We start from the raw sequence: 25,224 nt of genomic DNA on the forward strand, positions 1-25,224 counted from the left end.
CAATGAGTATTTCAGGGTATCTTGTAATAACAGGAGCAACTGGGGACTAAGATAAGAATGGCAAGTGTATGTAGTTATCTATAGGGGTTGACGGTGGAAGGGAGTTGCAAATGCAATGAGGACAAGTTCTCGGGATAACATTGGAGAGTATCTTCAAAATCATCTGGTGCAACAGGCGATCATCTGTAATAAGGGGCTCTCCGGAAGGAAGTATTATCGAGAACCTAAAGTTAGTTTTGTTTTTAGCAAAATCATTTAACCCAAATAGAAGAGAGAGATCAGAGTCCCAGAGTATAGACGAGGAATAAAAGATCCTAATACCACCCAATGGCGACGTGGGCCCATGGGCCGCACAGCCAAGTTAGTAAAACAATTTTCATCGACTAGACTCAACTTCGGCCAAGGAGGGTGGAAGGGGGATTCCGACAGGCAGTCGGCTCTGATACCAACTTGTGACGCCCCCGATTTGACCGTACACTAATCATACACGCAAACGTGTACGATCGAGATCAGGGACTCACGGGAAGATATCACAACACAACTCTACAAATAAAATAAGTCATACAAGCATCATATTACAAGCCAGGGGCCTCGAGGGCTCGAATACAAGAGCTCGATCATAGACGAGTCAGCGGAAGCAACAATATCTAAGTACAGACATAAGTTAAACAAGTTTGCCTTAAGAAGGCTAGCACAAACTGGGATACAGATCGAAAGAGGCGCAGGCCTCCTGCCTAGGATCCTCCTAAACTACTCCTGGTCGTCGTTAGCGGCCTGCACGTAGTAGTAGGCACCTCCCGAGTAGTAGCAGTCGTCGTCAACGGTGGCGTCTAGCTCTTGGGCTCCATCATCTAGTCGCAGCAATCGGGTATAGGAAGGGGGGAAAAGGGGGAGAAAAGCCACCGTGAGTACTCATCCGAAGTACTCGCAAGCAAGGAGCTACACTACATATGTATGCATTGGTATCAAATGGAAAAGGGGTATCATATGTGGACTGAACTGCAGAATGCCTGTAAGTGCATCTAGTGCCCCTTAGTGATTTTGGTGTGTTGAAGACTTATAGGTTAAGGGACTAATGTGTTTATGAGTGTACACAGGTCTATAAGTCTATGAGGAGTTTGATATTTACAGAGAAAGTCGACCCCTAAAAATGAAGTTCTTCGTCTGAAGACTTTGGTATTCTGAAGACTTTCTGAAGACTTTGAAAGTGAAGAAAATGGTGTGACTTTGAAGACTTGGTATTCATTCGAGGAACATAAAGCGTGAATACTTTTGTTTTCATAGTTTCATTTTCTCTTTCTTGAGTCATAGGAAACACCGTACTGTTAAAGGGGGTCGAGGAAATATTAAGGGAAATTTTCCATGTGATGCTCAACTCAAAATCCTACACCTACCAATACCTTCGAGTGAAGCCATTGGAAATCTCATACAGTCCAGTCATATTCTTCAGTGACAGAGACGAAGTTCTTCTGGTCTCTGAGGAATTTGTTCTAACTGAGGATTTAGGAATTTGCCAGTGCGGATTTCCTACACAGTGAGGAACATGATAGCCCTGAGGATTTTGCTACTCAAAATTCCGACCGTTGCTGTGCTATGCGCCAGCTGTCCCAAAATATCTATCCACCTAACGGTCATATCATTGAAGGTCATTTATGTCTTATCATGTCGGGCTGCTCCCTAGCCTATAAATAGCCGCCCCCTACAACCACTAGTTTGTTGGCTGCTCCGAGAGAAACTGACACCTATCATTTGAGAGCAACCCATCCTCCAAGGACTTTGAGCGAAAATCATCAAGTGAGGAAAAACAAAAACCCAAAACCCAAACACCTACAAACCCCAAGTGATTGAGCATCACTGAAGAGATTGATCCTGCGTGGATCCGATGCTTGCTACCTTTGAAGACTGTGCTTCTTCTAGACGGTTAGGCGTCATGGTCTAGAGCATCCAAGAGGAATTGTGGATCGCCGAGTGACCAAGTTTGTGAAGGTTTGGAAGTCACCTGAAGACTTACCACGAGTGATTGGACGAGGTCTGTGTGACCTTAGTTCAAGGAGAATACAGTGAGGACTGGGTGTCCTGAGCTGCCTGTTCAGGACTGGGTGTCCGGGACTGTGTGTCCTCGAGTTTAAATACTCAGCCGCTCCAACCAGACGTACAACTGAGACAGCAGTTGGAACTGGTCTACCAAATCATTGTCTTCACCACGCTTACTGGTTCTATTTCCTCAACTCTTTCATTTCCTCATAACTGTGTTGTGTGCTTGTTCATATCTGTGTTTGAAGACTTTGACTGAAGACTTTCTCAATTTCCTCAGTTCAATTTCTTCAGTATGTTTGTCTTCATCCTGTGTTAACCTGTGTTTACGCTTCTATACTCCGTGCCTGTCTTCATTTCATCATAATGACTGCGCTTGTATTCTGTTATGTTTACTTTTGAGTACTCATTCCGCTGCTGGTAGTTCTTCGCTAAGGAATTTCCTCACCAGCAAATTCCTCAGTGAAGAATTTCATAAAAATTGCCTATTCACCCCCCCTCTAGTCGATATAAAGCACTTTCAATTGGTATCAAAGCAAGGTACTCCCTTGTTCTGTGTGATTTTGGTTTAACCACCTGGAGTTTTAGTTATGTCGACCGCAGGTTTGATCAAGGTCTCTGCTGGGTGTCCTACCTTCGATGGGATGGACTAACCCTACTGGAAGAATAAGATGCGAATGCATCTTGAAGCGATTGATAACGATCTCTGGTATGTTGTGGAAAATGGTGTTCCCTCAGTCACACCTTCTCTGAATGTTGCTGATGTGAAGAGATTCAAGTAACTCGACTCTCAAGCGAAGAATATCATATGTGGCCATATGAGCAAAGGACAGTATGGCAGAGTGAGTGCTTTGGAGACAGCGAAGCTTATCTGGGACAGGTTGTCCAAAGTGAATGAAGGAGTCTCAACTCAACGTGACTCTCGAGTTGATGTTCTTCGCAATCTCTTCAACCGCTTCAAAAGACTCGACAATGAAAATGTTCAACAAACCTTCGATCGCCTCACTGACATCTCAAATGAGCTTCAAGCACTTGGTGCCACTGACATCACCGACCATGAGGTGGTGAAGAAATTGCTGAGATCGCTTGATTCCTCATTTGACACTCTGGCATTGATGATACAAGAACATGCTGATTACAAGTCACTTGATCCCGTTGATATTCTCAAAGGGCTAAATACTCATGAGTTCCAACTTGCTGAAAAGAGAGATCTCTATGGTTCAAGCTATGGCAGAACACGTGCACTGAAGGCCAAGGCCTTATCTGAGTCCGAAGATGAAGACTCTGGTAGCAGCCTTGGTGATCCTGAAGAACTAAGCCATGATCTGGCTCTGCTTGTGAAGAAGTTCCAAAAGTTCTCAAGACGTGGTCGCTTTGGGAGACCCTCAAGGAGCAGTATTCCTCATCAAGTGACTACAAGAGGAGGCTCTGCCACAAATGCAAGAAGCCTGGACATTACATTCAAGATTGTCCTCAATGGGAAAAGGAATCAAAGAAGAAGAAATACACGGATTACAGTTTTGATGATGCGAAGAAAAAGAAGAAATCCACAAAATCCTCATCATCAAAATCCTCAAAGCCTTCATATCATAAGAAGAGCAGCTCCAAGAAGGCCAGGGCATTCATTGGCAAGGAAATGGATTCTGAGGCTGAATCTGAAGAAAATGAGGAAGAGGAGTCATCTGAGGAGTCTGAATCCGGAGTGGCGAGCCTAGCTCTCGCTACTGCATTCGTCAGCAAGTCTATCTTCAACACTGAAGAAAATAACCTCACCAACAAAGCTGATGAAGGGGATGATGACTACGCTTCCACCTACTGCTTCATGGCAAAGGGTGCCAAGGTACTCAAATATACCTCATCTGAATCAAGTGAGAATGAATCTGATGAAAATCTTAAGCTCAGCTATTCTAAACTTGCTAAGATTGCTGTAAAACAACAAAGGGCTTTAGAAAAGGTTCAAAACATGCTAGACAAAAGTGATGATATGTTGGGTGAAGAATTGGATCGCACTAAAGCCCTGACTGAAAATCTTTAGAGATTTCAGACTAGGTTTGACAATCTTCAAAGTCATCATAACACTCTCTTATCCGATCATGAGAAGCTTTCTTATGAATTTATTCAAAGAAAGCTTGACCTTGAGAAGCTAAGAGTGAGTTATGAAGATCTTCAGAAGGAGCGTGATTCATTACTTGCTCAACAAATCAGCGCTTCTCAGGAAGAATTTGTTCCTCCCTGCTTGAAGTGCATTGAACATGAATCTGCTAATTCTTCACCTGAATGTTCAAATGCTGCTAATGTTTCAAATTCTTCACATGCCTCTGCTATCACTAATTCCTCATCTGAGGACATTGCTAGTATCACTGATGATGCAGGGCTGAAGGAATTGTACACGACAGGCATGTACAAAAGCCTCAAAGGGCATCAGGCTCTTTGTGATGTGCTTAAAAAGCAGATCCTCAACAGGAACCCTAGGAAAGAGGGTATCGCCTTTGAGAGGAAACTCAATGCTGATGGTACATATTGGAAGCCTGAGCAGTACCCCAAAACTACATGGGTTGTTGCAAAGGGACCTCCAGTTGATCCATCTAACTTATCTAGATTTGCATGTGAATATCCTCATTCTGATGATGAGTCAATTGACTCCAACTATAAACTGTTCAAAAATCAGAATGGTGAAGTATTTGCTAGATATGTTGGCACTTACTCCAGGAACGGCTCCCCTATGAAGAAAATCTAGGTTCCCAAAAGATGCCTTGAAAATCTTCAGGTGAATGTCATCATGACGCCATCTGTGAAGAATAGGAACCCCAGATCAAATTCTTCATATGGATTCAAGTCCTCATACGGACCAAATTCCTCATATGGATCAAAGTCCTCATATGAACATCATCGTGCTAACCCGTCTATTTCGCAGGGAGGATCTAAGGATTATGGATATGTGCATTATTCTTCAAATCATTATGTCCATAATTCCTCGAAGAATTTCTCTGCATACTCTTATGCTTACTCTAACCCCTCTTATATGAAACGAAATGGACTGGCTTATATGCCATCCTTCTCGTATGGAGCTCGCAGAATGATGAACTCTTTGCCACCCCTTCAGATGTGGGTGGTGAAGAAAAAGAACTAATCTCTTCTGCAGGGTCAGGTCTCCAGACGTACATAATCGTCTGAAGAATTTTCTGGAGACCTAAGTATGCCTGATAGGACGCAGGCTAATCATGAAGAAATGAACTTTCATTTCTCACGTCCTCATATTGCTTTATCAGTTCTTTTACTTGATGAAATTGATCTGATGTATTGATGTCATATTCTTCACTGATGAAGTATATGAGTTTGTAAGCTGCACTAATTCATCTGCAGGATGATCAACCCAAAGCCACTGAGTGGGTCCTCGATAGTGGATGTACAAACCACATGACTGGTGACAAGAATCTATTGATGGATGCTCCATTATCTCCGTCACATCTGAAGCATATCATCTTTGCTGACAAAGGCAAAAGTCAGGTATTGGGTCTAGGTAAGGTTGCGATTACAAAGGATCGACACATGGACAAAGTCATGCTTGTTGAGTCCTTAGGATACAACCTTATGTCTGTCTCAATGCTTTGTGATCTTGATATGGTTGTTGTCTTTGGCAAGTACCATTGTGTTGTGGTTATGGAAGCTGACAATTCCAAAGTCTTCGAAGGCTTTAGGAGAGGAGACCTGTATATTGTTGATTTCTCTACAGGACCACAACCAGCCGTGTGCTTACTTGCAAAAGCTTCATAAGGCTGGCTCTGGCATCGACGACTTGGTCATGCAGGCATGAGGAATTTTCACACGCTTGCGAAGAAGAAGCATGTCATTGGCATCGAGAATGTCAAATTCCTCAAGGATCACCTATGCGGAGCCTGTGAAGCTGGGAAGATGACCAAGGCCAAGCATCCAGCGAAGACTATCATGACCACCACTCGCCCATTTGAATTGCTTCACATGGATCTCTTTGGTCCTAATCATTATTCTGCTATTTCAAATGAAGCATCTCAATATGGCTTTGTTATTGTTGATGATTATTCTCGCTACACATGGGTACACCTTGTTACTTACAAACATGAAGTGCAGGAAGTCTTCAAACGATTTTCCTCGAGGGCTTCAACCAACTTTGGTGTGAAGATCAAGCACATCAGAAGTGACAATGGCACTGAGTTCAAGAATTCTGGTCTCGATGACTATCTTGATGAACTTGGTATTACTCATGAGTTATCTGCTCCTTATACTCCTCAGCAGAATGGCGTCGTGGAGCACAAGAACAGGACTCTTGCTAGGATGGCTCGCACTATGCTTGATGAATACAAAACACCTCGTCGTTTCTGGGCTGAGGCAATTGATACTGCGTGCCACATCATCAACAGAGTATGTCTTCACAAAGTCTTCAAAAAGACCTCATATGAACTCCTCACTGATAAGAAACCCAATGTAAGTTATTTCAAAGTCTTCGGTGCTAAATGTTGGATTAGAGATCCTCATCACAACTCAAAATTTGCACCGAAAGCACATGAAGGTTTTATGCTTGGTTACGGAAAGGACTCGCACACCTACAGAGTCTTCAACAACGTTCTTCACAAAGTTGTTGAAACTGTAGATGTGCGGTTCGATGAAACTAATGGCTTGTAAAGAGAGCACCTACCTATTGTGATAGATGAACCAGCACCTGAGGAAACTATCAAGTTCAAGGCTACTGAGGATGTCATTCCTACTAAAGAATTTGCTGAAGAATTCATTCCAGAACATGAAGAACGTCGAGCTAATGCACCTGAAGAAAATGCTGAAGAAAATGGTGTTGAAGAAAACGCTGATCAAATTCTTCAACGACAACTAGCTCATCCTCGCATTGCAAAAGAACTGCAAGTTGAAAAGATCATCAATGACATCAAAGCGCCAGGTCCTCTCACACACTCAAAAGCTTCACATTTGTCTAACTTTTGTGGGCACTATGCTTCTGTCTCTATTACAGAGCCCACTAAGGTAGATGAAGCATTTCTGGAGCCTGAGTGGATTCAGGCCATGCAAGAAGAATTACATCAGTTCGAGCTCAACAATGTCTGGGAACTGGTCAAACATCCAGATCCTCGCAAGCACAATATCATCGGCGCAAAGTGGATCTACCGCAGCAAGCAAGATGAAAATGGCCTTGTGGTGAGGAATAAGGCACGGCTTGTAGCTCAAGGCTACACACAGGTTGAAGGAATTGATTTCGATGAAACTTTTGCACCTATTGCTAGACTTGAGGCTATTCACATATTACTTGCTTATGCTAACCATCATGATATCACTTTATATCAAATGGATGTGAAAAGTGCATTCCTCAATGGTAAGCTTGAGGAAGAAGTATATGTTGCTCAACCCCCAGGTTTTGAAGATCCAAAGAATCCTGACAAAGTCTTCAGACTCAACAAGGCCCTCTATGGTCTCAAGCAGGCCCCACGGGCTTGGTATGATACTTTGAAGGAATTCCTCATGATGAAAGGCTTCAAACCCGGTTCACTCGACCCTACCCTTTTCACTAAATCTTGTGATGGTGAATTGTTTGTGTGCCAAATATATGTTGATGATATTATCTTTGGATGTACTGACTAACGTTATAGTGATGAATTTGCCTATATGATGAGTGAAGAATATCAAATGTCTATGATGGGAGAGTTGAAATTCTTCTTAGGTCTTCAAATTCGTCAACAACGCAATGGCATATTCATATCTCAGGAGAAATACCTCAAGGATGTACTGAGGAAATTCGGCATGCAAGATTGCAAAGGCGTCAAAATTCCTATGCCCACAAATGGCCATCTGTGCACTGATGAAAATGGTATTGACTTCGATCATAAGGTATACCGCTCCATGATAGGTTCTTTATTGTACTTATGTGCATCTAGGCCAGATATAATGCTTAGTGTTTGCATGTGTGCCTGATTTCAAGCTACACCGAAGGAATCACACCATAAGGCTGTGAAGCATATTCTTCGATATCTAGCTCACACACCAACACTTGGATTATGGTACCCCAAGGGCTCGGCTTTTGATCTCATTGGATATTCTGACTCTGACTATGCTGGTGATCGTGTGGACCGCAAGTCAACATCTGGTACATGTCATTTCCTCGGATGATCTTTGGTTTGTTGGTCCTCGAAGAAACAGAACTGTGTATCACTATCTACTGCTGAAGCTGAGTACATTGCCGCTGGTTCTTGCTGTGCCCAATTGCTATGGATGAAGCAAACTCTCAAGGACTACGGCGTCAACATGAAGAATGTGCCTCTCTTCTGTGACAATGAGAGTGCCATCAAGATTGCTCACAACCTAGTTCAGCACTCGAAGACAAAGCATATTCAGATTCGTCATCATTTTCTTTGTGATCATGTGTTGAAGGGCGACATTTCTATTGAGCATGTGAAGACTGAAGAACAACTAGCCGATATCTTCACAAAGCCCTTGGATGAGAAGAGATTTAGCAAGTTGCGGTGTGAGCTAAATATCCTAGAATCTTCGAATGTTCTTTGAAAAGGACACTCATCCTAACACTTATGCAAAACTGATGACTTAGATGTACAACACATGAAGAACTGTTTTTCTTCAATCAATGAAGAATAACACTCTTAGTGTGAAGAAATTAATGAAGAATTTGATTCTCAGAACCCTACGATAATTGTACGCGGTGCCTGAAATCATCATTCTTATACGGTGGATCACGCCACCACCAAAAGTTGAAATTCCTCAAATTATTCATATTCTTCAACTTTGCATAGTCTTCACTGGTTCCGTCGTTTTTCTTCATTGGCTATATATATATATATGAGTTTATGTCCTCTACAGCATTCACTTATTGCTATTTCTTCAAGTTGGTTTTCTGCTAAGTGAATGTGATCGGACCCTTCCCCTCTATGCTATACTCAACCCAATCTGTTCACAAATTCTTCATGTGCGTTCTATTTGAAACTCGTTCAAAATCTTCACTGTGTCCTTGTTAGCTGAAGAAATTGCGAACGGAACTTTAAAACCTATCTTATCGAAAATTTTGGCTTTGCCACTCAACCGTTCCACATCCCACGATACACTTATCCACTCACCCACGATCTAACACGATCTCCACCTCTCACTACGTGGGTGACACATGTCATGCGAATGAGAAGGGTCAGGGGCACGTTCGTCCAATTTCTTCGGGCGAGCAGTTTTTCACCGTGGCTATAAATACCCCTCCTCCCCTTCCTCACTTCTTTTACTCCGCTCGATCTCTCTCCAGCTCGAGCTTCTCAAACCCTAGCGCCGCCGCTACTTCATCGCCGCCGGTGATGAAGAGCTTCACTGCCTCGACCTCGTCGCCGACATACTCGCGCCGACCGCGGAAATCTTCACTCCGCCGCCGTCGTAGTCGTCTTCCTCCGCCAAGTTAGGGCGTGGAAGATCTGCACAGACGAACTTCACATCTCCTCACTCCAGTTCATCGTGTTCTTCGTCCAGGGTAATTAAAACGTTACTTTTACTACCCTCGTTGATTCGAATGATTATCTTCAAAATCTTCAAAGGTGTTTTCTTCATAGATTCACACACTAAACACCTCACAGGTCATCTGTTCTTGATTCGTTTCTCTAAGCCATGTTTTTCTTCAAGATTCCTCAAATGTGTGGATTTTTAATCTACACATCTCTGGAACCTAAGACAAAGAACGCTTAGTGAAATTCTTCAAGACTCATCTGGTCAAATTCCTCTAACTTGTTCTTTTTACAAAACCTTCTGAGAACGCATATGACCTCTCCAAATTCCTCGCAACTATACTCTGTTCACAGGTACACATGTCAGCTGCTGAATCACTAGGCTCTCATCAACTTAACTCATTTGCAGCGTTCCTCGAAGAAAAGTTGCATACTTCTTCAGAGAATTCAATTGTTCAAATTCCTCAACTAAAGAAAATGGCTGATGGTAAGAAGCCACAGAAGGGAGGAAAGAGGCCTGAGGTAAATACAGCGTTTGAGATCCCTGATGAAATATATGCTGGGTACTGCACACCTACTGAGGAAACCAAGAATGAGCGCAAAGTGCGCATTCAGAAGATAGAGAGGAGATGGGCAAGAGAGTGGAGGGAATACAGATATGTCACTCCTAAGTACATGAAGAAATTCGCACTCAATCCTCCATACCCAAGACCTCCATTGGCACCTGGCCAAATCGCTGATCCCACCAGCCTCAAGTGCGGTGAGGACTATCCTGATGAATGGGACAAGCGCCAAGCTAAGTTGGCTAAGCAAGCCAGAGAAGCAGTGAGGAAATTCAATGAAGACTCTGCTGCTGCTGCTGCTGCCTCTGCTGAGGCCTCTGCTATCAAGCCAAAGAAGGCTATGTCAAAGAAGCCTGCGCGTAAGCCAAGTGCTTCACCAACAATGCCCTCAAGGCCAAGTTCCTCAGCAATGTCCTCACGGCCAGAATCCTCAAAGCCCTCACGGCCAATTCCTCATGCTGCTCATGTTCCTCCAAAGTCCTCAGCTCCTCCGCCAAAGCCCTCAGATGTTCCGACTAAATCCTCAGCACCTGTGCATCTCGCCTCGTGCCAAAGGACTGCAGGCATCTCCATTGCCTCAGGTGTCTCAGCTAGTTCCTTAGCTGCACCAAGTTCCTCAGCTGGCCCCTCACTGCTGAAGACAAAGGCCACTGCTGGACGAGGTCCTCGCCCAAGTCCTCAAAAGAAACAAGTCACTTTCCAAGTACCGTCTGAAGAAGACGAAGCTGATGATAATGAACTTGCAGAAATCATCAGAGACAGGCAAGTCAGGGCCGCTAGAGCCAAAGGATCAGAGGTGCCACTGCTTTTGGATCCCAAGTTGATCCTCGACCACATTGATGTCTGGCATAAGGACCCCAACACTCCCTTGCCTGACTTCAAGCTGACTCCTGACCAGAGTCACATGCTGACCCACTTCATTCAAGAAGAAAACTGGAAATTTGAGAAGGCTAGGAAGATCAAGAAAGCGCAGTACAAGAAAGAGCTATCTGAAGAAAAACGTTGTCTCTATGACAACTGAAGAACTTGTCACTATTCAGACTGAGATTAAGAAACTCAGTGATGACTTTGACGCATATCGCGCTGATTGGCTTGGAGCCAAGGTTCGTTTTGTGAAACTTGCGGATAACTTCACTTCCAATGTTGCAGCCCCAACACAACAGAAAATTCCTCAGGTTGAAGCATCTGCTCAGCCTACTGAAGAAAATGCCAGCACCGCTGATGACAATCAGGCTGCTGAAGAAAATGTGAGTTCCAAGGCTAATGACTGCATTCCAGCCACTGAAGAAATTGCCAGGGCACCCACTAGTGGTCCGCCTGAAGAAACTGAAGAACTCAGGGCAACTGCATCAGTTGTGCCTGAAGAAAATCAACCAGATTCCTCAGCTGCTCCTGCACCAACTTCAACTCCAATCCTTCCATCTGCATTGGATGTGAAGAAGACCAAGGCTGCATAGCGTGCTGCAGTGAAGAAAAGGAAAGCATCAGCTGCTTCAGATTCTTCAGCTCCAAAGAAAATGAAGCCTATGACAAGTTCATTTGCAAATCCAATTGATGATGTTCCCATCTCAACCAGGCCATCAAAGGACCTTGTTCCTTTTGATGAAGAATATGTGATCCCCAGCGGATCTGATGAAGAAACTCCTTCTGCTGCTTCGTCTGAACCGTTGGATGAAGAAATTGAAGTGGATGTGATCCCTTCAACACCTATCATCTCCTTGCCTATGCCTCAGTTCACAGCTGAAGAGGCTGGCATTGAAGAAATGGAAGATGAAGATGTGGACATTGGCTGCTCCACACCCGTAATCAGTGATGAATTCTGGGAAAGTCAGCATCCAAACTCACCAATGTTCACCCCTCTACAACAAATTCCTCAGTCCCCCACACAAACTGTACATATGGGCTCTGAAGAAACTCATCCCACTGCATCTGTCCATGAGGAAATTCCAGCCACTAGTGCTGAAGAAACTGCTCCTGCTGAACAACCAACGATGCAGACTGTCACTGAGGAGGCACCAGAAATTCCTCAGCCTAAAGAACCTGCGATTGAGATTCCTGAGGTCGTGATGCAACTCACTGACACTCCTCTGCCGAAGCCAAAGGACCCATTCTCACGCAAGAAAAAGTTCAAGGCTGATGATTTCTTCGGCGAGCACGTATTCTTCGAAGATTACAACCCATATAACTCTGCTCGCATTAGGAAGAGGCGTTTCTGGACTGCTAGTCAAGCCAATTTCTATTCCTTAGTGTTGTTCAACAAGGAGAAGATCTTCTACCATGAGCATATTCCTCACGTGGATATGGAATCTCTGCCGTGCTTCGCTCCAGTCCTCAGTGTTCTTCACGACGCTGGACTGCTAAACTTTTGCTCTGACATCTGCGATTGGAATGAAGAACTGATTCTTCAATTCTATGCAACGCTGCACATCACTGGAGATGTGAAGATGTGAATTCCTGGGTGTTGGACTGGATGTCTGAAAACACTCACTACACTGCACCAGCCTCTGAATTGCTTCGTGCTCTACCACTCAGTCCTCCCCTTGAAGAAGCTCGCTGCACCTACAGTGAACCTGAGCTCACACATCATTACATGCAGGTGCTGATGAAACCTTTGAAGCCAGGTCAGGCACCAAGAACCAAATTCCTCGTGAAGGAATTGATGTACGTGCCCAGAACTGTCTATCGTATTCTTACGAGGACAATCAGTCCTATCAAAGGCCACGACTCATCTGATGAGGAAATTGTTGGCATCATGAAGAATCCGGTATTCAACATCGTTCATGGCATTCCTGTCAATTATCATGATTTCTTCATGAGGACTATGGCCAATGTTGCACTGTCTTCGTTTGAGCTGGAGCCTTATGCACCTTGGATTATGAGATTCCTTAGGACAAGGTCTTCACTCAACTACAAAGCTGATTTCCAGAATCACCTCAGCTACTTGCCCCCAATTGAAGTCCTCAAGCAGACATATTCTTCAGTTGATGGAAAGGGCAAGGCACCAGCTGTAATAGATGAAGGCATTCGTCCATTGGATGGTCAGTTTCACAAAGCTGCATCTTATTCCACCAATGATGACTCTGCCACACATGACTCTGCCAATGCACCCAAGTCCACTCCTCAAGCCACTGCTCCGCGCGTGATGACTGACCGTGAACTTCTGCTTAGTCTTCACCAGAAGGTGGATCGAAATTACAAATGTGTTAAGCGTTAGTTTGGTTCACTTCTTCACAACATGACTGCCACACACAATGCAGTGAAGAAAAACCACCACTACCTCCATCAAGTCTTCAGTCGCACCTGGGCAATCCTGTCACATCTGTATGGTGAAGAAGATCTGAAGAACATGGGTCTCAAAGAAGATTTTGACTGGTCTGCACCTCCACCGAAGAAATTCAAGAAGGTCAAGGTTCCTTCTCTGGTGGCCAGCTCATATTCTTCATCGCGCGACACTAATGAAAATGAAGACTTGGACGACACTGCGGCAGGCCCTACTACAACAAACGACCCCAACAACGCTGGCGCTCCTTCATCAACTTGATATTCTTCAGGGGCGTTAGTCCTCATATTCGTTCCTTTTGGTCATTTGATGACAAAGGGGGAGAATTTTGAGTTAGTCTTCAAGCGGGTCTTTCTATATGGGCGTTTTTTGTTAAGTTACAACTCTCGTTCTTCTACGACTTTATTGGATCGAGTTGTAAACTTAAACCCGATGGTGCTCTGATACTCTTGATATGTTTTTTTTGCATGCTTATTCCTCGTTAATATTATTGCACGCATGCTGAATTACATCAGTCACCATATTTCATCATGCATTTCAAATTCTTCACTGTTATATATCAAATGTGTGTATGAATTACAAGATATAAGGGGAGATCTCCATGATTCAACTCTTCAAGTGTGCATTGCTTCAAAAGCAAATTCCTCACTATGCACATCTTCAGGGGGAGTTCTTCTGTATCTTGCAATCAAATTCCTTAATATTAGTAGTTACACTTCATATGTTTATCCCCGTTGAAAACTTAACCTATATTGTCATCAGTCACCAAAAATGGGGAGATTGTAAGTGCATCTAGTGCCCCTTAGTGATTTTGGTGTATTGAAGACTTATAGGTTAAGGGACTAATGTGTTTATGAGTGTACACATGTCTATAAGTCTATGAGGAGTTTGATATTTATAGAGAAAGTCGACCCCTAAAAATGAAGTTCTTCGTCTGAAGACTTTGGTATTCTGAAGACTTTCTGAAGACTTTGAAAGTGAAGAAAATGGTGTGACTTTGAAGACTTGGTATTCATTCGAGGAACATAAAGCGTGAAGACTTTTGTTTTCATAGTTTCATTTTCTCTTTCTTGAGTCATAGGAAACACCGTACTGTTAAAGGAGGTCGAGGAAATACTAAGGAAAAATTTCCATGTGATGCTCAACTCAAAATCCTACACCTACCAATCCCTTCGAGTGAAGCCATTGGAAATCTGATACAGTCCAGTCATATTCTTCAGTGACAGAGATGAAGTTCTTCTGGTCTCTGAGGAATTTGTTCTGACTGAGGAGTTAGGAATTTGCCAGTGCGGATTTCCTACACAGTGAGGAACATGATAGCCCTGAGGATTTTGCTACTCAAAATTCCGACCGTTGCTGTGCTATGCGCCAGCTGTCCCAAAATATCTATCCACCTAACGGTCATATCATTGAAGGGCATTTATGTCTTATCATGTCGGGCTGCTCCCTAGCCTATAAATAGCCGCCCCCTACAACCACTAGCTGGTTGGCTGCTCCGAGAGAAACTGACACCTGTCATATGAGAGCAACCCATCCTCCAAGGACTTTGAGCGAAAATCATCAAGTGAGGAAAAACCAAAAACCCAAACACCTACAAACCCCAAGTGATTGAGCATCACTGAAGAGATTGATCCTGCATGGATCCGACGCTTGCTACCTTTGAAGACTGTGCTTCTTCTAAACGGTTAGGCGTCATGGTCTAGAGCATCCAAGAGGAATTGTGGATCGCCGAGTGACCAAGTTTGTGAAGGTTTGGAAGTCACCTGAAGACTTACCACGAGTGATTGGACGAGGTCTATGTGACCTTAGTTCAAGGAGAATACGGTGAGGACTGGGTGTCCTGAGCTGTGTGTTTAGGACTGGGTGTCCGGGACTGTGTGTCCTCGAGTTTAAATATTCAGCCGCTCCAACCAGACGTACAACTGAGACAACAGTTGGAACTGGTCTACCAAATCATTGTCTTCACCAAGCTTACTGGTTCTATTTCCTCAACTCTTTCATTTCCTCATAACTGTGTTGTCTGCTTGTTCATATCTGTGTTTGAAGACTTTGACTGAAGACTTTCTCAATTTCCTCAGTTCAATTTCTTCAGTCTGTTTGTCTTCATTCTGTGTTATCCTGTGTTTACGCTTCTGTACTCTGTGCCTGTCTTCATTTTATCATGATGACTATGCTTGTATTCTGTTATGTTTACTTTTGAGTACTCATTCCGCTGCTGGTAGTTCTTTGCTAAGGAATTTCCTCACCAGCAAATTCCTCAGTGAAGAATTTCATAAAAATCGCCTATTCACCCCCCCTCTAGTCGATATAACGCACTTTCAATGCCGGAATAAGAGGGGGATAGCTAGTCCTTTCGAAGACTACGCTTCTGGTAACCTCCATCTTGCAGCATGTAGAAGAGAGTAGATGGTAAGTTCACCAAGTAACATCGCATAGCATAATTCGATCCGATGATCCTCCACTCGTCGCCCTGTGAGAGAGCGATCATCGGTTGTATCTGGCACTTGGAAGGGTGTGTTTTATTAAGTATCCGGTTCTAGTTGTCATAAGGTCAAGGTACGACTCCAAGTCGTCCTGTTACCGAAGATCACGGCTATTTGAATATTTTAACTTCCCTGCAGGGGTGCACCACATTTCCCAACACGCTCGATCCCCTTTGTCCGGACACACTTTTCTGGGTCATGCCCGGTCTCGGAAGATCAACATGTCGCAGCCCTACCTAGGCACAACAGAGAGGTCAGCATGCTGGTCTAAATCCTATGGCGCAGGGGTCTGGGCCCATCGCCCATTGCACGCTTGCACGTTGCGTACGCGACCGGCGAGCAGACCTAGCCTCCCTTATACAAGAGCAGGCGTTCCAGTCCAACCCGGCGCGCGCCGCTCAGTCGCTGACATCACGAAGGCTTTGGCTGATACCACGACGTCGAGTGCCCATAACTGTTCCCGCATAGTTGGTTAGTGCATATAGGCTAGTAGCCAGACTCAGATCAAATACCCAGATCTCGTTAAGCGTGTTATTTTGAAGTAACCACGAACGCCGACCAAGGCCAGGCCCACCTCTCACCTAGGTGGTCTCCGCCTGCCCTGTTGCTTCGCCACAAAGTAACAGTCGGGGGCCGTCGGGAACCCAGGCCCACCACTACCTGGATGGAACCACCTGCCCCTTCAGCCCCCACATCGGAATCACTTGCGGATACTCTACGAGCCGACCCGTCTTTAGTCATCACATGTATCATGTATATGTATATAAGTATATACCCATGATCACCTCCCTAGTAATCATGGCCCGATAGTATAACACGGCAGACGGACAAGAATGTAGGGCCATTGATGATAAACTAGCATCCTATACTAAGCATTTAGGAATGCAAGAAAGGTATCAACAACTGTAGCAACAATGGCAGGCTATGTAACAGAATAGGATTAATGGAAGGCAGTAACATGCTACACTACTCTAATGCAAGCAGTAGAGAGAAGAATAGGCGATATCTGGTGATCAAGGCGGGGCTTGCCTGGTTGCTCTGGCAAGAGAGAGGGGTCGTCAACACCGTAGTCGTATTGGGTAGCAGCGGCGTCGGTCTCGGTGTCTAGCGAGAGAAGAGGGGGAAGAAACGATAAATATTAAGCAAACAGCTGCATAGCGATGCATGACATAACAAGTATCGGTGCTAGGGGTGCCCTAATGCGGTATGAGGTGGTACCGGTGAAGGGGAGAAACATCCGGGAAAATATCCCCGGTGTTTCGCGTTTCCGGACAGATGAACCGGAGGGGGACAGTTGCATGTTCGCTATGCTAGGGATGCATGGCGGACGAACGGGCTGCGTATCCGGATTCGTCTCGTCGTTCTGAGCAACTTTCATGTAGAAAATATTTTCATCTGAGCTGCAGTTTATTTTATATGATTTTTAAAAGAATTTATTAATTTCTGGAATTTAATTAATTATCTAATTTAATTCGAAATTGGATTTATGACATCAGCATGATGTCATGCTGAAGTCAGCAGTCAATAGGGGTGGACTGGTCAACCCGACAGATGGGGCCATTGACTGGGTCAATAGCACAGTCAGCAGGTCCAGTCAGAAGTCAACAGTCCTGTTGACTTAGACAAACTTACGCGTGGGTCCCACTGTCATCCTCTCTTTAGATTAGTTAGGATTTAGTTAATCTAATTAGTTTAGTTAATTGATTAGGTTAGTTAAACTCAATTAATTAAGTTAATTAATTTACTTAATTAATTAATTTTAATTTTTTTAATTCTCTTTTTTTTATATCTTTTTTAAACGTTTTGGGGGTGGGACCCCTTTGTCATAGGGCCATTGGGCCATAACGGGTTTGGGCATTGCCCGGGCGGAGGCCAAACCCACCCGGGTGAGGGACGACACCGGCGCGGAGCCACCAGCGGGCGCGCGGGCCGGCCGGAGCTGCCCCGGCCGTGGCGAGTAGAGGGGGCGGCGCGGCAAGGGTGGGCGCGCGGAGTGGGAAGCAGGGAGGCTGCGGAAGAGGGAGAGCAGCGGTAGGGGCGAAAGCGGGAGGAGGGGCGCGCAGCGGCGAGCAGGGGGGCCGTGGGACGCGCGGTCGGCAGGGGGCACCGGCAGCGTCGGGCGCGAGCGCTGCTTGGTGCGGCGGGGCTAGCGCCAGGATGGAGCAGGGGGAAAGGGGCGGCCGGCGCAGGAGCTCACCGCGGGAGCGTGGGGTCTAGGCAGAGGGCTCGGGGAGGTTTGGGGAGGTCCGGCGAGGGAGAGGGCGAGACGGCGTGTCCGGCGAGGGCGGCGCCAGGGTTGGGTGCCGGCGACGGAAGCGCGGGGCGGCGCGGGATCGAGCCCCTCCCCCGATCCAGGATCAGTTGAGTGGGTCCGGGGAGGAGGACGATGCGTCCGACAAGGGGGCGGGTCTTCGAGCGGCGGCGGTGATTGGCGGGGCAGGCAACGGCGGGCGTCGGGGCGGCGACGTCGGAGTTGCTTCCCCCTCGTTCCAGACGGGATCGAGTAGAGGAGGGTCGGGGAAAGGGGGTCGGCGAGAAGGGGGTCCGGTGATGGGGCGGCCGGTGACGAGGGCGGCAGGAGGCGTCGGGCGGCGTCGTCAGGGAGGCGAGGTCCCGATCCAGATCGGGATCGTGGGAGGGAAGGAGTGGACCGAGAAGGAGAGTGGGGTACGTGGGGGGTTAGGGTTAGAGCCTGGGGTTGTAGGCGCCAATTGGGCCAGGGGAGGGAGTTGGGCCGGCCAGGGTCGGCCAGGTGGGTTGAGGCCCAAAGGGGGCGCAGTGGCCAGCTAGGCCAGTCGGCCCAGTTGAGGGGGGGGGGGGGCTTTCTCCTTTCCTTTTTTTGTTTTGTTTTTTTACTCTTTCTTATTTTGTTTTTATTTTGTTTTGATTTATTACAGTTTTATAAAACCTAAAAGCAAGTCCTAATTTAGCAATAATGGTTATGCTACTGATTCATTAATTTCAGGCAACTAAATAGGATATTTTTATACTTTATAAAATAGAGACATTTATTTAATTGTTTTACCTACTGCTTTAATTACCTAAGTGCATTTAAACCTTTTATAAAAATTTGGTTTTCCCACCATAATTTCCTATGAATTAAATGGCTCACTATGAACATTTTAGTTTTAATATTTGAAATTTTTTATTGTTTGCTTGATTTAGAATTTGAATTTAAATCGGTTTTTATAACTAACGCGAGATTAGCAACAATAACGGAGGTGACGTGGCTTGTTAAAGTGAGATTACTGTAGCTTAATTATCCGAGCGTCACAGGCCGGTACCAGGCATCCACTTGTCGCTCTGTGATTCGTCAGGACCAAATTTGCACATTTCATGCAAGTTCGGAGACTGGGTAGAGTCAAATTACAAGTTGTAAGACTAAAGCATCACATCCAGAGCAAGTTGTAGGATTCCCAAGTGCTTTTAACTCTTTTCCTTTCTTTGTGTATGGCTTTGGATATGCACCTGTTCGTCCACATTTATTTATTTATTATTTCCAGAACCGGCTCCTTGTTTACTTGTCTGAGTTGAATTTTGTGCTGGGACCGACGGATGCTAGCTAGGAGTAGATGATCTCGGGCCGCCTCTCTCTGTTGTCGCCGTCCGCCTCCAAATGTTGCCACTTGCGAGCGTCTGTCCGCCTCATCGCCTTGCCTTGGAAAAAGCATCTTTGTTTCCATTAACGGCAATCCTACTAAACTAGTATTCCTCCATATTCTGCTATTACTGGTCTCGCCATATTCTGCATTATATTAGTAGTACACATTCCCTTCGTCTGAAAAGGCTTGTCTCTCAAATAAATGCATCTAACATCAAGTTAGTTTAGATACATCAAGACAAATTTGAAACAAGTTTTTTCGGGCGCAGGAAGTACTATTATATTATCTTATAAAAATTAGTCTTCTTGTTGGTTGCCCCTTTTCTTTTCTGCTGGATGTCATGTGACCGGTATCATCTTATCTGTGGGCTGTGCTTTGGTGCCTAGCGCGTATCCTGCTGAGGGTGAGGGAGCACCCATCGCTTTTTTGGACCACAGCTTTGCCCAAAAAATTCATCACAGCTTTGCACCATCTCGCGTATCTTCTCTACTCTATTCATCTTCATCATGTCTCACATGTTTATTATTCTTTTTATTTTCTGTGGTTGATGTACACATGCGGTGATACACGAATAACATACCCTACATTTTATATGTAGTACAAAATTCTTCTCACACAACGATCTCACACTTGAATTTTTTAGGGCCAACCATTCTCCGAAGACTCCCGTGTCGCTCCCGCGGGCAGCCCGGGAGTAAGCCCTAGCTGCCGCCACCGGTTCCTCACCTCCGGCTCCTCTCCCCTCGCCGCCGCCGGCATGTGTCGCCGGACAAAGCCCGCGCGGCCTGGCGGCGGCGGGGCCCCTCTCCTCCTCCGTTTCTGGGCTTCGCGGCGCGGGCCGTTCGCCTCGACGGGAGTGCGTGGGGACGCAATGCTCGTGGCAGCGCGGAAAGACGGCGGCGCGGCAAGTCAATGGCGCGGCGTAGGATGGCTCTGGCACGCCGGTCGCAGCGCGAGATGGTTCTGGTGCGCACGTCGCGGCGCGGACACGCGCAGATCTCGTGCCTGGAGAGCGCACTGTGGCGCGGCTCGGCTGCGCACGGAGCTGTAGCGCAAGCGTTGGGAAGTCCGGGCGGCCCAGATCTGGCGAGCGCAGTGGCACCGGCTCGGGCATCGCGGCCCCCTCTCCCTTCCCCCGATGGAATCTCGTCTGTGGAGCTTATGGCGGCGCAGCGCGCCTAGGCTCTAGCGGCAGCCCTGCTCTACGGAGGTGGCGGTGGTAGGTTTGCTTCGTCTGGTGGTGCTGCCTGGGTGGCGACAGCTTTGGGCGGTGTTTCTTCCCTCCCTACCCCAGATGGGATCTCGTCCGGCAGAGCTCTGGCGGTGCAGCGCGTAAAGTCTCTGGTGGCAGCCCTGTCTAGTGGTGGGGGTGGTGTTGGGCAGGCAGGCGCCCTCGGAGGCTGCTGGGCACTTGGTGGTGCTGGCAGCGGCAGTGTGGTTCGCCGGGGTGGTGCCGGCTATTCTGGCGATTGTAATACCCCAGTAGTTCATCTACATTAATCGCACACTAATGGTGCCATGTCATCATAATTAATTTGCGAAACCGTACTTCAGTCCAAATCGAATTCAAATTCAAAATTTAAATTAAAGTCAAAATAAAATTTCTTCAAACCAAAAAACTAAAATGTTCCTTAGGTTGGAAATATTCACTGCATAATTGTCTTACATTAAACAAACATTTTGGAGATGCTTAGAATGCCACCGGAAATTACAACAGCATACCAACGGCCAATTGTTTGATCTTTTCAATTTCTAAAAATAGTTGAACTCTCCCAAATACTTTGAAACTTTTTGTGCCAGCCCATAATATTGCAAGTAATTGTGGGTCAATTTCACATTGAACAAAAGATCAAGTGTGGCCAAATAAAAAAATGCAAACAACGGTGAAAAGGGAAAACAGTAAAGGAAATTAAAAGGTATAAGATAAGAGAGTACCCCGGGCTTTTAACCATCTGGCAACAGCATGGCCCAAGGCCCGCCTAAATCCCCCTTAACTTAGCCGATCGTGAGCCCAGCCTCTCGGTCGATCCCATCTCTCCCGATCCCCTCGCTCCTTGCCTCTTTCCTCCTCGCGCCGCCACCCACAGAGGGAAGCGTTCACGCTCTCGCTTGACCAACTTTCATGCTCGCCTTGCCGTGCCGCCCGGCCGTGCTGCCCCGCAGCTCCTCCCGCCGTCCTCGCACCGCCACCTAGATCTCCGCGCCCGGCCGTGGGCGGCGCTCACCGGCGCGCGTGGGCTCACCTGAGCCGCCCGTCCACCGCCTCGTCACCGGCGGCCCCCGCCTAGTCGGCCACCGAAGCAAGCCGGCCAACACCACCGGCTCCTTCTACGCGACGCCCGTACCCTCCTCCGCCGGCAGGCCCGCACCCATGTCGAGCGGGGGAGCTCGCGCCAGAGCCTTCCTCCCCAAGGCCATGGCGTCCACTGTGGATGCACCATCTCCGTCGCGCCCTCCTTCTACTCACCATCGCTGTGAGCCCTCACGTCTTCCCCTCTCTCCCCTAGCTCGAATGCATGCCGTCTCGTGAAACCCCCGCGTTGTCGTCCACCATGACTGCAGCCACACCAGCACCCCACGCCCCCTGCGCTTACATGCGGACCCACACGCGTCTTCCCTGCGCCCTCGTGCCCACGGCCGCGCGCCCCGCCGGCGCTGTCAGCGACCTCGCTCCCCTGTTGCCCGCTGCAGCGTTGCTGCCGTTATTGCTTCTGCTGACGATGCTTGCCATGTTGCTGCTGCTTTAGCTGCTGCTATACTCTGCTGCCCAGCCGCCGCTGTTGCTCTAGCTGCTCCTGGCCGCTACGTACTGCTGCTCCAGCCACTACTAATGGCCGTGGCCATGGCCTAACACATGGTGTGTGCGTCTGTGGGCAAAGCCACCAATAACCGGCCTGTGCAATTAGCTTAGGTGCTAATTTATAGTTAGGTTAACTACTAGCCAATGACAATGGACCCCACTACTAGTTAATCTAATTTAATTAAAGTCTAGTTTACTCATAGACAATGACATATGGGACCTGCCTACACTATTCATCCTTTGACTATTCAATCTTTGACTAGGTCAACCCACCCCATTGGCCCCACTGTCATACTCATAGGCTAGAGTAACACTAGGTAACACTAGGTGACAAAAGTATTTATAGTTTTATTTTTCGAATTAATATTAGTTCTAGAAATCTAGAAAATCATTTAAACTTTAAAAATTAATATAAAATAAACCATAAATCATATGCAAATAATTTATATATGAAAGTTGCTCAGAAAGACGAGGCGAATCCGAATACGTAGTCCGTTCATCCCTCACTTGAACCGGATACTTAAGAAAACTCACCCTTTCAAGTGCCAGATACAACCCGGTGATCGCTCTCTAACATGGGATGAAGAGAGGATCGCCGTGTAGGATTATGCTATGCGATGATACTTGGTGAACTTACCATCTACTCCCTTCTATTTGATTCAAGATGGAGTCTGCCAGAAGCGTAGTCTTCGATAGGACTAGCTATCCCCCTCTTATTCTGGCATTCTGCGGTTCAGTCCACAGATACTACCCTTTTCATTGATACCAATGCATATGTAGTGTAGATCCTTGCTTGCGAGTACTTTGGATGAGTACTCACGGTTGCTTTGCTCCCCCATTTCCCCCTTTCTTTACCTGGTTGTTGCGACTAGACATTGGAGCCCAGGAGCCAGACGCCACCGACGACGAATCCTACTAGATTGGAGGTCCCTACTACTACGTGCAGGCTGCCAATGACGACCGGAAGTAGTTTAGAAGGATCCCAGACAAGAGGCCTACGCCTCTTTCGATCTGTATCCCAGTTTGTACTAGCCATCTTATGGCAACTTGTTTAACTTATGTCCGTACTCAGATATTGTTGCTTCCGCTGACTCGTCTATGATCGAGCACTTGTATTTGAGCCCTCAAGGCCCTCGGCTTGTATTATGATGCTTGTATGACTTATTTATTTTTAGAGTTGTGTTGCACTGGTACGCATCCGTCCTAAATAAACGGTTTTTAACCCCTTTCCACGATGGCAATCGAAACCGTCGCCAAGTGAGTGTGGGCGATAGGGGGGTCCTTCCCACACGACCCAGAAACCGTTGGGGATATGCCCTCCTGGCACACACGCTCGGCAAAATGAGGTCATGTGTGACCAGCGAGCACTCAAATACAGAAATACGTACAGTGGTGCTAAAAAATACAATTATATGGCGAAATTGTTTCCGGCCGCAAGTACATCCCACACAGTCAGTCCCCGCTAAACGTTTCCGTTCGTATATACATCCCACACAGTCGCTACAAGGAAAACGTATGCGCAAGGTGGTGTAATGCAAACAATTTTAAAAAGAATGTCGTGTGTGATTGTTCATTGATCCAACACGGTTTATTCCTAGAAACTGTGTGTGTTGCCTGAGGTCATCGCCCACGGTGTTTTTCTCATTAACTGTTTGCAATAGGAAAACCCAATTAGCAAGCTAATTGGCCAATTAGTGGGCTAATTGCCCTATTATTAATAATCCATTTACTAATCTAATTGACATTCATATTAAGCACATAATATGTTCCATTTCCATATTAAGGAAGCAGGATTTCATAATTGAAATACATCGGACTACAACATGATATAGCTTCAGCACTCAGCTACCCCATTACACAACTGCACCAGCAGCAAGTTTCACATGCAACATCTAGAACCTTTTGAAATTAGCATCACAGACGGTACATAGAGAGATGCATCTCATTTGGAAAATTGCCGAAGCAGAAGGCGAATATTGAGCCTTCATTCATGTTGAAGGTCTTTGCAACTTTAGGCCAGTGCCTATCGATGATTGACCGTCCATCCTTCGACCTCTTCAGGAACACTTCAATATTGAACCGTGGGCGTTGTATGAAAACTTTCCTCGCCTCCTGACCACATAGGTGGTTTGAGAGATAATCATTAGTGAACACTGAAAACAAGGATGTGCATAAATATCTTCTCTATATTGGAAATGGGGCAAAGGAATAAAAAAGGCAAGGTATAATAGTTAGTACCATCTTGTAAACCTCAGTGCTTCCGATTGTTTCCCTACAACACATATAAGGTAGTTAGTCATTAGATTAAGTAAGGGTTCGCATGCTATCAGTAAAATATGTTGATGAAAAATAAGCATATTGCAAATTCATCAGATTAATTCAAGCCACATGGAAAACCCATTTATCCAAACCAAGCATGATTAAGAACTAGGAAATATAGCACTTGTATATGTTTCTCATGTATTAAGTGCAACCAAATTCGATTTATTCCTCACATGGTATACAATAACAGAATGCATCCACAACAATTGAACATCACATTACAGAATTGAACCAAGAAGTTAACTAAACACCACAACAAATGAACTAGACGTTAACTGAGCACCACATTGCAAAATATAACATACTCCTAATAAAAGATCAGACAGTTAACCAAACCAAGCATGCTTAACAACTTGGAAATTAGCAATTGTATTTGTTTCTCATGTATTTAGTACAGCCAAATTTGATTTATTCCTCACATGGTATACAATAACAGAATGCAGCCACAACAATTGAACATCGCATTGCAGAATTGAACCAAGAAGTTAACTAAACACCACAACAAATGAACCAAACGTTAACTGAGCACCACATTGCACAATATAACGATACTCCTAATAGAAGATCAGATAGTTAACCAAACCAAGCATGCTTAACAACATGGAAATATAGCAATTGTATTTGTTTCTCATGTATTTAGTACAGCCAAATTCGATTTATTCCTCACATGG

The 25,224-nt window shown here is 45.8% G+C and overlaps 1 long non-coding RNA gene across 1 annotated transcript; it reads left to right on the forward strand.

The window, feature by feature from the left end:
- The first annotated feature begins 21,465 nt into the window (after positions 1 to 21,465).
- Positions 21,466 to 23,423, forward strand: LOC125553881. Its single transcript, XR_007304251.1, has 2 exons — positions 21,466 to 21,905; positions 23,104 to 23,423. It is a non-coding gene; the product is annotated as an uncharacterized LOC125553881 (long non-coding RNA).
- Positions 23,424 to 25,224: the final 1,801 nt, after the last annotated feature.

This window comes from Triticum urartu, chromosome 4, assembly GCF_003073215.2.
Source record: "Triticum urartu cultivar G1812 chromosome 4, Tu2.1, whole genome shotgun sequence".
NCBI classification, from domain to species: Eukaryota; Viridiplantae; Streptophyta; class Magnoliopsida; order Poales; family Poaceae; genus Triticum; species Triticum urartu.